Source organism: Callospermophilus lateralis, unplaced genomic scaffold (genome assembly GCF_048772815.1).
Source record: "Callospermophilus lateralis isolate mCalLat2 unplaced genomic scaffold, mCalLat2.hap1 Scaffold_82, whole genome shotgun sequence".
Lineage (NCBI taxonomy): Eukaryota > Metazoa > Chordata > Mammalia > Rodentia > Sciuridae > Callospermophilus > Callospermophilus lateralis.
The window spans coordinates 953,140-968,371 of NW_027516260.1; the positions used below are offsets into that span (position 1 = coordinate 953,140).

The following is a 15,232-nucleotide window of genomic DNA, read 5'->3' on the forward strand; positions in this document are numbered from 1 at the left end:
GTCACTCTTTATTTTCTTATTTGTTTGCTTGCTTTTTAATTGTTATGCCATTTTATTTACTTATATAAGGGTGGTATCTGCGTTATTGGGATCTATATCTATATGTCTGAGAGCAACGATGAACAAATAATGTTTGCTCTGAATAATGTAGATAATTGATTCACATTGAAGCATACCCAGATATAATACATTTTTTTTTCTGAAAATTATTGAACATTCTAAATAAAATAGTGAAATAATGTTTTAATTATATCTGGTAGAAACTATTCAAATGATTTTAAATTTATCTTATATTTACATATTCAAAGCTAATTAATTGTTTTATTTAACAAGTAAGTAAAGATAAGGAATAAATATGCTTCAATTTAACAAATACACAGTCCATGGAAATCCAGTGATAATAAACTCATATTACTGGATATATTGTGTGCATTTAGTGACATAAAATTATTTATACCACGCATAGTGAATCTTATTATGTGTATTTTCTGGAGAAATTTAATAATTTCTCTTTAGTTTATCAACACGAAAATACTAAAACCTTGTCCTTCTGTCTCTTAAATTCATCTTTCTTGCTAAAGAAATTTTGAACATCTTTGAAAAATTCTAGGAAATGCTAGAGTTAGATCTAATAATTTATTTAATTAAATTAGATTCTGATTAGAGCATCTGCTAAGTATATTAAATATAAAATCTGTTAGGTACTTTCTTTTTATAAATGGTATATTGGTAATTTCATAATCAAGGAAAGAGAAAACTCTGATACTAACTCATAAGTTAATTGACACAAAAAATGGTAGTTGAATTAACATTGCTAAAATATCAAGTTTAAAATTTGCTCTGTCTTATTCTATCTGGTATCAGTGTGACTATTTCACAGCAATTTAAGTCTACAACTTGAAGGTACCCTGGTTTACTTGTGATGCTCGTAAAAATTTAAACATTAAGTTGACTGTTTAGTGTGTAGTAGCTGTTGCTAATGAAGTTATTGAGTTAGTTTTCAGAAATTTTCCAAAAGAGTTACATAATAACACATACCTATCTGCTTGCAATTGGTGAAATACTTACTATTTTCAGTCTTGACAACAGAAGAGTCACATGTCAATTTCTCCCTTATTAATTCCACCTGTGAATCACCATTGTCATGCATTTGCTCCTTAAAAGATGAATAATTAAAGAAAACAAATAATATTTGCCAGAGAAAATAGCGTGTAGTCTCCCTGTGACTATTTTGATTTAGGTTTCACATGCTGATAAAGTCAGTACATTGATAAAAAGCAGATAATGCAAGGTCAAGTTTTCTGCATGGCAGTCTTTCAAAGATTTGCAAATGATCTTCATGCAGGAACCTTTTCCTTCTTCTTGCCTATGTCTTAGTGTGCCTATATTTGGTTCTTTAGACAATCTTAACCTTTATTAAGCACCTTTTAGATTTTTTTCTACAAGTCCTTAGCTCTTTCAGTATTCCCTCAAATACATAACTCTTAGCAACAGTAAAATAATTAATTTGTAAACATCCTATAGTTTGTCAATATTCATTTTAAATTTTTACCCCAGACTCACCAAGTATTTCATGAATTATTCAATCAGAGCCCCGCCCCAAACAACAAAAACAAAGAAGAGAGATTAAGGTTTTTCTCTTCTACATAAGATCACTGACATTTCATTTACTATAAATACAATCCAATGGTTGATAAAGACTTGAAAAAAACTTAATTTATTTATTATCCACAACTATATATTTTTGTGTGTATATATATATATGTGTTTATATAATTCTTTATATTTCAAAAGTATCTCATATTCTTCCATGCATAGACTTCAGTGGTTCAATAAACATTTGCCAATATTTAAGTAATTGAAACAACAAATAACAATTCATACCAAAGTTCATTTATAATTCCACCTCACTTTAGTACCAAATTCCAAGCAGTAACTTAACTGCTTTTTCCCTGAGTAAATCATACTTTACACTTAAAGATGTAAAGCATTCATGTCTTAAGTGAGATCAGAACTGCCTCTATGGATTAAATAAAATGAAATTTATTTTTTATAAATACTAGTTTATTTCAAAAATACAAAAATATAAATATACATTTATAAAAATATGAATGAATTAACACAAAGACATTCTTCAACTAAATAAATATAGCAGTAGTAGTCATTCCTATTTCATCAGCGATATATAATTTCTATATTATTTTACAAAGCCGTTGCACAATGTTTAATTTAATAGTAAAGGTGACTGAAAGTCAGTTAAGAAAGCATTTATAAAGTTTTCATACCTAAGAAAAGGCACAAAAAGCCTTTTAAATATTTTTTATTGATTATTAATGTCATATAATTTCCTTCCAAGGATATTAGGCAAAGAGGGTGAACTGGTTATTATTATTGTTTTAAAATCTATATCATTCATATTCTTTCATGGAAACTTACTGGTTAAGCAAACCCTTACTAAGACAACACCTACGTATTGTTTGTAATTTCAATTTTTGAAAAAATTCCTCCAAGGAGGAGAATGCAGGCCACTCATTCTAGTAACGAAGACAGTTCCACTAATATTAAGTAATATGGTTAGTCTTGGTCACTTTCATCACCCCCATACATATCAGCCAGTTTTTTAAAACGAGGACCCCAGTCGCTAAGGTAATCATAATCCTGGTTACAATCAGCTGTGAGGGATTCTAAGGAACTGAGTGAATCCGCTATGGAATCATTCCCTTCATAGGCATAGGTTGCCAGTGAATCATAAGAAGGTGCACTTGAGTCTGAGTCGTTTTCTTTCAATCTTCGATGGATAAAATCTTGTACATCAATATTTTTCCACAGGGGTACAGTCCTCCTTATCTGAAAAATAGTTTCAGGCATTACATCTCTTCTAAGTTTACTGTCTTCTCTTGCTTCTGGATTCCTTAACGTGCCAATGTCAAAAGCCTGTGTATCTTCTTCCCCACCGCCTTCGTCATTGTATGTCACAACATTGTCGCGGACATCATCCTTTGAAATTATGAGAAGTTCCTTTTTTCTTTGTCTCTTCAATGCAGCAAACAGCACGACTAAAACTATTAAAAACATGAGAAAATAGTGAGGTTTCATGATGCCAGGTAAAACAGCATGCATACTTCAGTGTGTGGAAGTTTGTGGGACTGATTGGCAGGAGGAGTATTCTGTATAAGCACAGAGTGCCTTGGGCCAATGAATGGATGCAGTAAATTGATAAAAAGCAGATAATACAAGGTCAATTCATTTTTAAGTTCTGTGGGCCTCTGATATTGAAAAATATTGTTTAATTTGACACATCACTCCTTGAGAATGCACATATGATTCCAAATACAGACATGTTGAAGCACCAGTTCCTTTTATCTCAAGAGAATTTTTGCAGCTATTAAATATTTTCTTAATGACCCAAGGCAATATATACAAATAATTTACTCATCTAGAGATGAATATATGCTTATATTTGCATTATAGTCTTATATTATGTGTGTGTGTTTATAAGCACACATAAGAACATTAGTATGTATGAACTACTGATTTAATCCTATTCCAAATTGGGCCATTTTACTAAATCTTTAATTGATCTGGTTTTGAATGTCTGCTCAAAATTTGAAATAAATTCCAACTGCTGCATTACAATAGTTAAGCTCAAGCATATCTTTAACTGGTACCTATCTTAAATATTATCATGACAGCTTAAATATTTTCTTGAGCAAGGACTTCCATGATTTAAAGAGTTGCATTCAAACTTTGAGACTAAATTGTTAATAGTGTTCTCTCTACTTGTATGTTGTTATTATTTACATACTTTTGCTTTAAAGTTAACTGTGGACTTTCCCATATAGTATATTGTATTATGTATAGCAAGAGAACTTGTACTTAAATTGTTATTTATTTGTTTGGCAATGACTCTTTCTCAACAAATATATGCTATAGTCAATAAAATTCATTTTAAGAAAACAAAAAACTCCTTGTGATTTCCAAAATATATATCTTCTATTGTAAAGAGACCAACTTTGTAATTTTACGTATAAGTTACACAAGAACTAATGAAAGAAAACTTCTCCAAAACATTTAAATATTACTTCAGATAAATAACAGCTACATTTACTTTAGTTGAGAGCAGTTAAATATATTGACAAAATTATTTGTTTCATTGTATAAGAAAATATTTTCTTAAAAATTAACATTCCTTGTTAATATAAAGGCCTGTCCAATGTCATTTTTATATTTGCCAGCATGCTTTCCTTTGCTCTTCCTAATTAATAGACTTTTATAAAAATAATTAGAAGCATCTTAAGTTAACCTCATCAGAAAGAGCTTCAGGTGTTGAGTTCAGTATCATCTTGGAGACATTTTTTAAAAAATAATTATTTTGTATAAATGAGATATATCTGTATTTGCTCCTATAAAAGGATAACATAAGATTAATTGAGTCCCACATAGATCTAACATCCATAAAATTGAGCCATACCTAGGAAAAAAACAGTTCTTTCTAATTTTAATATTTAAGAATAATTTTAAATTTCTTTAATTTTGGTAAATAGCATAATAATCATATAGTAAATTTATCTTAAAGTTTACCTATAAATGTTTACTGAAATTTGTAAGTAGATTTGAGAGACATTTTACAGTTTTCTTTTTCTCTTTTGGCAGAAAAAAAATTATTTTCTTCATTTCCTATATTAAAGTTAATAATTAAGGATATGGAATTGGAATTCAGATAAGCTAGGATAAAGAAAGATGAAACATGTTTGAACACTTTTAGTAAGCTGAAACTATAATTTAGCATGTTTTTTCTTTCTTGCCATAGTAAATAATATTCAAAATTATAGTAGCAGCTTTTGTGACTATTAAACCAATAGAAATCACAGATACTTTATATTGCATTTCAAGTATGACAGCTATCCTCAAACTATATTTAAACTTCCTCTACAAAGGAATAATTCAATAAGCAAACAAATTCTGATTTTTGCTTTTTTCTTGAATTTAGTTAGACATCTTATTTTCTTCTGATTCCTTCTTATAAAGTTATATATTTATAGAATTCACTTATTTGCAGTACTGTGAATTGAACCCAGGGCCTCAAGCATGCCAGGAAAGCACTCTACTACTGAGCTACACCCCAGAGCTCTCAACTATTTAAATTGTTCTGAAAAAAATTAAAAAGATTCATCAGACTGTCAAAGTGGTACTGGGAATAAAAACTTTTATAAAGCTCTGTCCTAAAGTTTTAATTATGCCCCCACCAGCATAGAGAGAAACTAAGGACTGCATTTCTTCAAAATTATCAGCACAGATGTGAAATATTTCCCATTCTGTCTTACAAAGTCCTAACTTTTAACTATAGAAATGCAGTAACTATGTCTGGCCATTACTATAAAGACTTGAAATAACAGCAAGAATGTTTTAGTAATTTTGATAATGAAACCTGAATTACAAGCAATTTTAACTAAATGATACACAATCATTCCATATTTAAGTAATATATTGGGAAGGTGAAAAATAAATATGTGTCTTCTATATTGCTCCAGGAAGAATGGTGACAGATTCTTTTTTTTTCAGAATAATAATAAAAACTTTCTAGGATTTCTGCATAGCAAAAATTTTTTAAAAAATGTTTTAAATGATTGTATTTGAATATCAGAATATTTGGTGGATGTTTTGTTCTATCATATGTGAATAAATAGCTTTGTGTGTGTACTACATTAATATAGAAATTTTATAAATTGCAATATACATATATTTACCTCATTTTAAATTAGGAAAACTGTCTAAGCTACAAAATCAGTAAGAGCTAAAAGGGTAAACCAAATTTAAATCTTCACAGGGCTTCAAAAATATTTTATAGAGGACCTGAACTTTCTAGAAGCAGGTGAGGATGGGAACTGCTCATGGTTATGGTGGCAGTGCCTGTGTTCTCATCTCGGAGACTTTTTTTTTTCTAGATAGTTGGATCATCTTAACTGAGACAAATGTTTTCTCCTCACTTTCATCAATCCCCCAGTGAAGTCCTTCAAGGATATCTGGCCAAAGGGATTTCATCCAGATAGCTTGAAAGGATTTGCAATGAAAAGAAGCCAGCATATATGAGCATTAGAATATAAATTTGGCTTACTCTCTTGCCCTATGCATAAAAATTTTGGATGAATATTTGATGGAAATATTTTTTTGGAGTGTTTTGCAGTGAAACAACTGTTTAATTGAATTAAATTGTTGTACTGTTAGTGTATGCTCAAATAAAACATTTGCTACTGGAGGCACAAATTTATTTAGAAAATATTGCAGGGTAAGTATACCACAGGGTCACAGTGATATTTAAAAACTGAAATTTAACTTTTTAATTTGGTGCATTGCATCTATATATAGAAAGTATTATGAGGAAAATGTCCTATTTTGACAACTTTTATAAATTTGCCAATTGTGTGGGTATGTACGTATGTATATGTATATCTATATCTATATAGATAATATGTATGTATTTGTTGGCATATATAAATATAAGTATAAATATTTGTTAGTAATATTATTTGTAAAGATAAAACAATCTTCAGTTTTGAAAATAACAGAAAAGAGTATTCTAAAATAGACTCAACTATTTTAATGCCAGTATAAAAACACTTTCTGAAGAGTGATTTTTGCATGTTACATAACCATTCGGTACAAGTATAAACGTTTTACCTGATGAAGTTGATACAATGATTAGATCAGCTTATTAAATCAAATGCCCTTTGCAAAGTAACCATAATCAGAGAAATAACAGTTAATGCTATAAAATTTTGTAAAAATATGTATGTAGCATTTGTTTTATATTTGTGTTTTTTAATGTTTTTTTTGAGTACATTGTAACTATACATGATAGTGGGGTACATTGTAACATAGATACCTGCAAATAACATAATTTATTGCATTTCCCTCGCAAGCACTTTCTCTGTTATTGACCTCTAGAAAACTTAAACTAACCACACAGATAAAAGCTAGAATTACTTTTTTTTTCTCATGGAAAAGCGAATTTTGATAAATGTTAAGATACTTCACCATTAGCTGTGGAGGAGAGTGTTACTTTGTGCACAATTCCTGGACAATGGAGGAGAGAATTATGGGTTCACTGAGCATTGAGAAGGGCATAGCTTACTGAGAAGTATGAGGACACATACATAGCAGGATGGCGATAAGAGCTGCTGTGCTCAGGCCCGCTGAGAGGACCAAGGCCTCTGCATTGCAGGTTTGCATGTTCCCTTGATTGTCACAGGCACACACCCGAATAGTGAGTGTGCCAGTGCTGCTTTGAATAGGATAATCATTGTCAAAAATTAAAATTGGAAGTTGGTAGGTGGTCATTTTGTTGCGGCTGTACCCATCTTTGCAAGTCATAATTCCTGCTGTATTATCTGGGGGAGAAATTGAAAATATTTCACACTTTTGTAGTTTTTCATCTTAAGATTTCAAAGTTTTTGTTTTAAAAATTTTTTCTATTACCTTTATTGTCTACAATAGTGAAGTTTGGATTGAGAGGAAATTCTGGTACTGGCTCAAAGAAGAATTTGTGACCTCGGGGAAGGTCATCATTGTCCATAACACTGACAGTCTGAATCAGCTGAAAGCGAAACAAATGCATATATTTAACAAAACAAAACTAAAAGTAGTCATCTTTTTTAATTAAAGAAATATTTTAAATCCATGCATTCATGCTTTGAATTTTGAGTTTGTCACTAAACTTAAGAAACAAAAAAAGTCCTTTTTAGTAAACCATTCCAAGGTGTTTTGTAAAGGTTTTGTTAAAGATAATATTTAATTAATAAATATAAATGTCTATCATTATTGCTTGTCAGTGCTTCTCAATGCTTCATCATCTGTTAACTTGCCACTGAAACAATGAACTTAAAAAAATCAAACAAACAAAGATGTGATCAGTTCAATAAGTATCCTCTTTTGTCGTCTTGTAAAGCACCAGCCTATTTTATTAGTATTTGGTTCCTAACCCCTTTTGTTCACTAGAAAATGTTTTCTCAAAGGAAGAAATCATACAAGATTCCTTTTAAAAATATAACTTTTACCACAATTCCAAATCAAGAATACTATTAATATGTTTCCAGACAAGTGAACTCTTCATCGCATAGTATCATAAAGAAAAAGATTTTACAGCTATGTGCATTATCGAAACATATTGCATATTTAATTCAGATTGTTTGCCTTTCTTTTAATGTTGTTTGCAAAGATAAATACATAAAAAGAAATGCTTCTCAAGTATTGTGAAATCATTGTGGAAGTTGCAAAATCAGGACCCTCTTTGCTGAGCCATAATAATTCTGAAGTGTGCCATAAAGGAAGATGGAGCAGCAAGCACTAGTTTGGGAGGAAAATCCAATTGAGAACTTCATAACCAAAAGGCACTAAGCTACATATCAATGTTCTGTTTTCCTCATTCTGGTTCTGCCATCTGTGCGATATGAAATTAAAGGCAAGTAATTATGCTTACATTCAGTTTTCTCTTCTAGAAAAATAAACAGTTGTGCCATTTCCAGGTGTACTAGTCCAATATTCTGTGGTGAACTATTACTGAATTTCACAATGATTTTAAACATTTTTGTTTTTTGTGTACCTATTATAGCCATACCATCTACAACACCTAGCCAATACTCTTCTACTTTAACTTCATATTACATATGAGTTCATTCATTTTATTGATAGATTAACATGTGACCTTGTGTTTCTTTGTATGAGGCTTCTGAAAGTGCACAATTGTTAATACAAAATTAATAATCTTTTTTCCTTAGAAAATTGAAGCACAATATTTAAAAAAATCACAAAACATTTAGTATTATTGCTCAACCTCCTGATCCTGAATAATAATAATAAATCTTATTTGTAGAACTATTCTTAAACATTAAAAAATCTTGGTCCATTAATTGCATGACTTATGTTCTTCAAATGATTTGGTGGGCTTTATGTTTTAGGAACTATATTTTATTTTTATCTTTGTTGATTTAATGAAACAGTAAGAATATATATTAAATAATCATAATTATTATCAATCATACTTTGTATCTAATTTTAGTATGTATCAGTAACTCATATGAATCAATAAAAGATAGCACACTAATACATAAATAAGTAAAGAACACCTACTGATTCAGGTAGATTCATTTGTGGCTCCCAAAAGATAAATTCCAGTCCTAAATCATATTACCTATAAATATGATCACAATTGGAACAAATTTTTTTGCAGATATTATCAAGTAAAAATTAAATTTTACTGGATGAGTGAGAGCTCTAATTCAATGACAGGAGTCCTCATAAAAAAGACAATTTTGAATACACAAAGATTTACATCAATAATGCAATGTAGGGCTGGGGCTGTAGCTCATTGATAGAGAGCCCACCTTGCACGTGTGAGGCATTGGGTTCAATCCTCAACACCGCATAAAAATAAATAAAGATATTGTGTCCAACTACAATTAAAAAAAATTTAAAGAATGCAATGTAATGATAGAGGTTGAGATTGGAAGTCCACACTCCAAGGAATGTCACAACATCATGGCAACCACAAGAAGCATGGAAGTTAAGGAAAGATCCAACCTAAAACCTTCAGAGAGAGCATAGCCTGGTGACAGATCAATATTGGACATTTAATCTCTAGAATTATGAGAAAAATTATTCTGTAGTTTCTAATCATCTAGTATGTGGTAATTTTTCATGGCAACTCCAGGAACCTGATACAAGTGTGAAGATTAAAAAAAAGCATACATTTATGAAAACATTCAGCTTAAATGAGTTTGAAGAAATTTATACTAAACTCTCATGAGATATTTAGAAGTTCACAGACATTTAAAATCTAGAGTAATCCAAGTAAACAGGCAATCATAACTGTGAGAAGAATCCCTTAAATAATATTTGAAAATATTTGGCAGCATCTATTAATATTTATAGATTAATCATTCATACTTCAAAGCTTATAACAAAGAAAAATTATACCAGTAAGTAAAAATGCATAATGTACTCTAGTACTTATTATGATGCTCTCTGAAAGAATAAGATCTTATTAAGTAAATGTTCATTAGTAGAAAAGTAGTTTAGTAAGTTTATTAATGTGTGGCCATGCTATAAAAAAAATAAACATCAAATAACAGTAATCAATACTGAACTGAGAACGTGGCCATTATCATGTACCAAAGTGGAAAAAGAAAAATGTTTTTGAACTGAAATAAGCATGTAGTAAATCTATGTGAATCAAAAAAGAAAAAGAAAAACACTTCACCTTATTTATTTATTTTTCAGACATCTTATTATGCTACCAAGACTAGCCTCAATTTCAGAATCCTAGGAGGATTAGCTAGGATAATAGCTATGATTAGCTTTGATTATAGGCAGAGGCTACCATGCCTGGCTTCCATTGTAATTTTTGAGTGTATGTGAAAGGTGGAAAGTAGTTTCATCCTAGCCAGGATGCTGTAACAAAATGCTACAGACTGTGGCTTATACAAAAGAAATGTGTTTTCTCAAAGTTCTTAAAGCTGGAAGTTGGAGATCTGCTTGCCAACATGGTTGGCCTCTGGTGAGAATTGTCCTCCTGCCTTATGTTTTGCTGTCTTTTCTCTGAGTATTCACATGGCATTTCCTGGGTTTGTGAGTTCAGAGAGAAAGAGAAAACATGAGATCCCTGGTATGGCTCCTCATAAGAGCACTTGTTATATCAGATCAACATTTCTCATGACCCCAATTAACCTTAATTATTACCTTGGAGACCCTTTCTCCAAATTCACAACCTCAACATGTGAATGAATGGGGGGGGGGAGGCGTAAACATTTAAAAATCTCAATTGAAATAAAAGAATGAGTGTTTTCTATTGTATTTTTTTAAATGGACATTGTGAAATTGTCGATGATTCTTACCATCTACCTATTATTGCCTTAAAGAAGTAACTGAGGGCTGGGGATGTGGCTTAACCGGTGGCGCGCTCGCCTTGCATCCGTGCTGCCTGGGTTCGATCCCCAGCACCACGTACAAACAAAGATGTTGTGTCTGCCAAAAACTAAAAAATAAATATTAAAATTCTCTCTCTCTCTCTCTCTCTCTCTCTCTCTCTCTCTCTCTCTCTCTCTCTCCTCACTCTCTCTTAAAAAAAAGGAAGTAACTGAATAACTCTTTAGATATACAAGTAGATAGATAGGTAGATATAGAGTTGGTGGTATTAGAAAATTCTGTTTGAATAAAAATTGGGCATATTTTGCATTTCTTTAAATTACTTTAGATATATTTGAAACATTACTTTGTAATTGGAATTTACAAGTCATTAACAATTTTTTTTATTTCAATAATATGAATATTATAAATCACAAATATGATTTAGATCAAAACAAAAACTCCTGATTGAGCTATTTAAATTAGAAAAATGTAAAAATAAATAATTATCATTATTCTCGTTAAAAGAGAAAATTTTTATTTTATACTTCACATTTATCTAATAATGTACCTCCATACTTTAATGTATATAACTCAGCCTAAATATGAATCCAAATATGAACTTTGTATATATATATATATATATATATATATATATATATATATATATATATATATAATATTTATTATATGCCTGGTTATAAATTTTCACTATTATATTCTATTAGATTGACAATAAAAAAGAGTTTAAAAAATAATTTTGGTTAGATCAAACAGAAGTAAATAAGGAACTAGGAACAGAGTGGCATGAAAAAAATCTTACAAATAAATTAATGTCATCTGCCTTCATAAAGAAAAAAATTATTTTAAATTTATAATAATTTCACTTACCTGCCCAGGTTTTGCATTTTCACAAACAAATGTTTCATAATACATGGCAAATTCTGGAGCATGATCATTAATATCCAGAATTCTGATGAAGACTGGAATATGGCTACTTTGTTTTGGATTATCTGCAACAAGAACATGTGTAAGATTTCAGGCTCATTTACAGAGAAGAACTAAAACCACTTGCCCATTTGTAGCTTAGCAACAGATCAGTTCTGGGGTATTCACTTTCTTAGCTGATGCTGATGAATACATCAACATGGTCCACAGGGAAAGCACAATAATAAGATGAAAATACCAATAAGAATGAACTACTCTATTTTTATAGATTGGTTAATAAGTTTTTATGAGATTCGATTATGTTTCTATCCTAATCTAAATTATAAAAAATAAAATTTTAAATAAATGAGTGATTCAATAATCCTTAAACCCCAAACTTTTGAAATAATTTCTCTAAAATATTTCTCACAATGTAGCCATTCTACAGGAGAGAAAGAGTCAACTTAAGCCATTACTTGATTATTTTAGTAAAAGATAATGCATTCAGATAGATGTGTTGACAACTTACTTATTTCTGTGGCTGTAATAGTGATGTTGTGCCAAGGGGATGATTACCTGTCAAGAGGCTTCAGAGTGAAAATAGAGCCATTTTCTGAGTTGATACTAAAAATTCGGTCCATATCAGTATTCCAATCAACAGAGTATCTGGCAGAAAAGAGACTCATAAATTCTGGCGTTATTTTAAGATTATTAGTTCTTCAAATATTTCTTAAAGTTATAGGGACTTTCCTCAATGATCTGACAAAGGCATGAAATATGAAGTGCTGATAACGTTCTGGAATCTTTTTATTCTAATTTGTTATATATGACAGCAGAATGCATTACAATTCAAATTACACATATAGAGCATATTTTTTCATATCTCCAGTTATATACAAAGTAGAGTCAAACCATTCGTGTCTTCATATATGTACTTAGGGTAATGATCTCCATCTCATTCCACTGTCTTTCCTGTCCCCATGCTTCCTCCCTTCCCCTTTCTCCTCTTTACTCTATCTAGAGTTCATCTAATTCTCCCATGCTCCACCAACCTCTCTATGAATCAACATCCTTATATCAGAAAAAACATTTGGTATTTGGATTTTTGAGATTGGCTAACTTCACTTAGCATTATATTCTCCAAATCCATTTACCTGCAAATGTCATGATTTTATTCTCTTTTAATGCTGTATAGTATTCCATTGTGTATATATACTACATTTTCTTTATCATTCATCAACTGATGGGCACCTAGTTTGGTTCCACTGTTTAGCCATTGTGACTTTTGCTAGTATAAACATTGATGTGGCTTGGAATCTTTATCTCATAAACAATTTTATATTATTGTTTCCAGTATTACTATTGTATTAGTATGCACACTAAAGGCATTATTTATGGTTATGAATTTTTGTGCAGCTGTTAAGTGAGTTATTGTCACTTAAATCATTTATTTTACCTTATTATTTAATATAAACATAATAGTATTGTTCAATCAGATAGAGTCAATATCATTGAGTAAATGAAATATACTCTAAAATTTAAAAAATATAAATATGTATTCAAAGAGTACATATTAATATAGAGAAGGCTATCATAAATGCATTGTTCTTGAATGTAACATCTCAGCTGAATAAAAGGTCTTCCTCTAATCTATGCCTCAACTTATTACACATAAAAATCTAATCTCAAATACCACAGAGTTCTGTGATTTTCCCATTAAGGATAGATATGGCACATGTTATCCCAAACTTTATTTTACAGTTGCCAAAATAATGTCTCCTTTTCCAAAGAGTTTCATACCCTAATCCCTATGAATATGTTACTTTACATGGCAAAAATAACTTTGCAAGTGCGATTAAGGCTGAAAACATTGATACAGAAGATTTTTGTCAATTATGCAGATGGGTAAAAACTAATCGTAAGAGTTATTAAAAGTGAAACTGGAGGGAAGATAAAAAAGTGGTTTAGGAAGAGGAGACAAGCAAAGAGGAGAGATTTAAGGGGTGATAAGGAAAGATTTATTGTGGATGGCTTCAAAGATGGAGGAACAAGGAATGGAATGAAGGCAACCTGTAGAATCTGGGAACAGTCTTTAAACTGACAGTCAATGATGAAACAGCAAACTTGCTCCACAACTGCAAGGATTTGAAATCTGCCAGCCACCAGAATGGAAAGAAAACAATTTTCTCCTAGAGTCTGTGGAAAGAAGCATGGTTCTGTCTACAATTACACCTTTACTCATGGTCTGGTGAGGTGCACACCATAATTTTGACCCACAGAACTACAAGAAAACAAACTTGTGTTTCTTTATTTAAGTTTTTAGTGTAGTGATATGTTCTTATTGCAGCAACAGAAAACTAATACACTCTCTAAAGATTTTTTTAAAGAGCTGTCTTAAATTCAAGATGGTAGATAGATCCAATCTTGCTATGCATGACTAGCTAAAATTTGAGATTTCTGTTTCTGAGTTTTTCAGGAGCCATATAGGAAAGGGAATGTTTCTCAAACACTATCATTCACATGAATCATGGGTAGTTCTTAATAAAACAGGATTTCATAGGTTGGTGTTATAGCTCATTGGTAAACTACTTTCTTAGTATGCATGAGGACCTGGGTTTGATCTGCAGATTGCAACAACAACAATAAACCCTAGAATTTGCAGTAGTATGTCTACTATGGGAGCTGGAATTCTGCATTTTTGACAAACTGAGGTGAATCCTATCTTGGGCAAAGCCTACATTCAAATATAGCCTATTGGATAAAGTTCTCAGAATGAAGACAGAAGAACAACCATGAAAGACAGAAAACATAAAAAATCAGCATCTGGTTCAATTCTCATTTTTATATGTGTCTCATTAAAGATATTTAACAAAGGAATTCCCTTTGATTACAATATATTAGAAAACGTAACTACCCAATTATAATTCTGTATGAGACATTCTGGCACTAACTTTGAAAAACATTATGCAGGCATGTTGGTGCATGCCTGTAATTCAGCGCTCAGGAGGATGAGGCAGTAACATCACAAATTCAAAGCCAGCCTCAGCAAAAGTGAGGCACTAAGCAACTCAGTGATATTCTGTCTCTAAATAAAATACAATATAGGGCTGGAGATGTGGCTCAGTGGTTGAGTGCCCCTGAGTAAAGTCCTTGGTACCCCTCTCCCACAAAAACCAAAAAAATATTAATAATACATTTTTTAAGATTCTAAACATCATGAAAAGTTGGCAATTTCAATATTGTTGAACAAAAAATGTTTATTTAAATTCTACTTTTTTTGGGGGGTGTTGTTTTAATAGGGGCTACACAAGTTGATCTATTGTTATAAAAGCTCTGCTGAACTTAAGAAATCCAAAAAGAAAATATAGATCTTGAAAAAATTTTAACAATTCAATGTAGTTCATAA

General features: G+C 30.8%; 1 pseudogene; it reads right to left on the reverse strand.

The window, feature by feature from the left end:
• Positions 1-2,574: 2,574 nt before the first annotated feature.
• LOC143637784 (cadherin-9-like) overlaps positions 2,575-15,232 on the reverse strand; it is a 99,570-nt pseudogene continuing 86,912 nt past the window's right edge.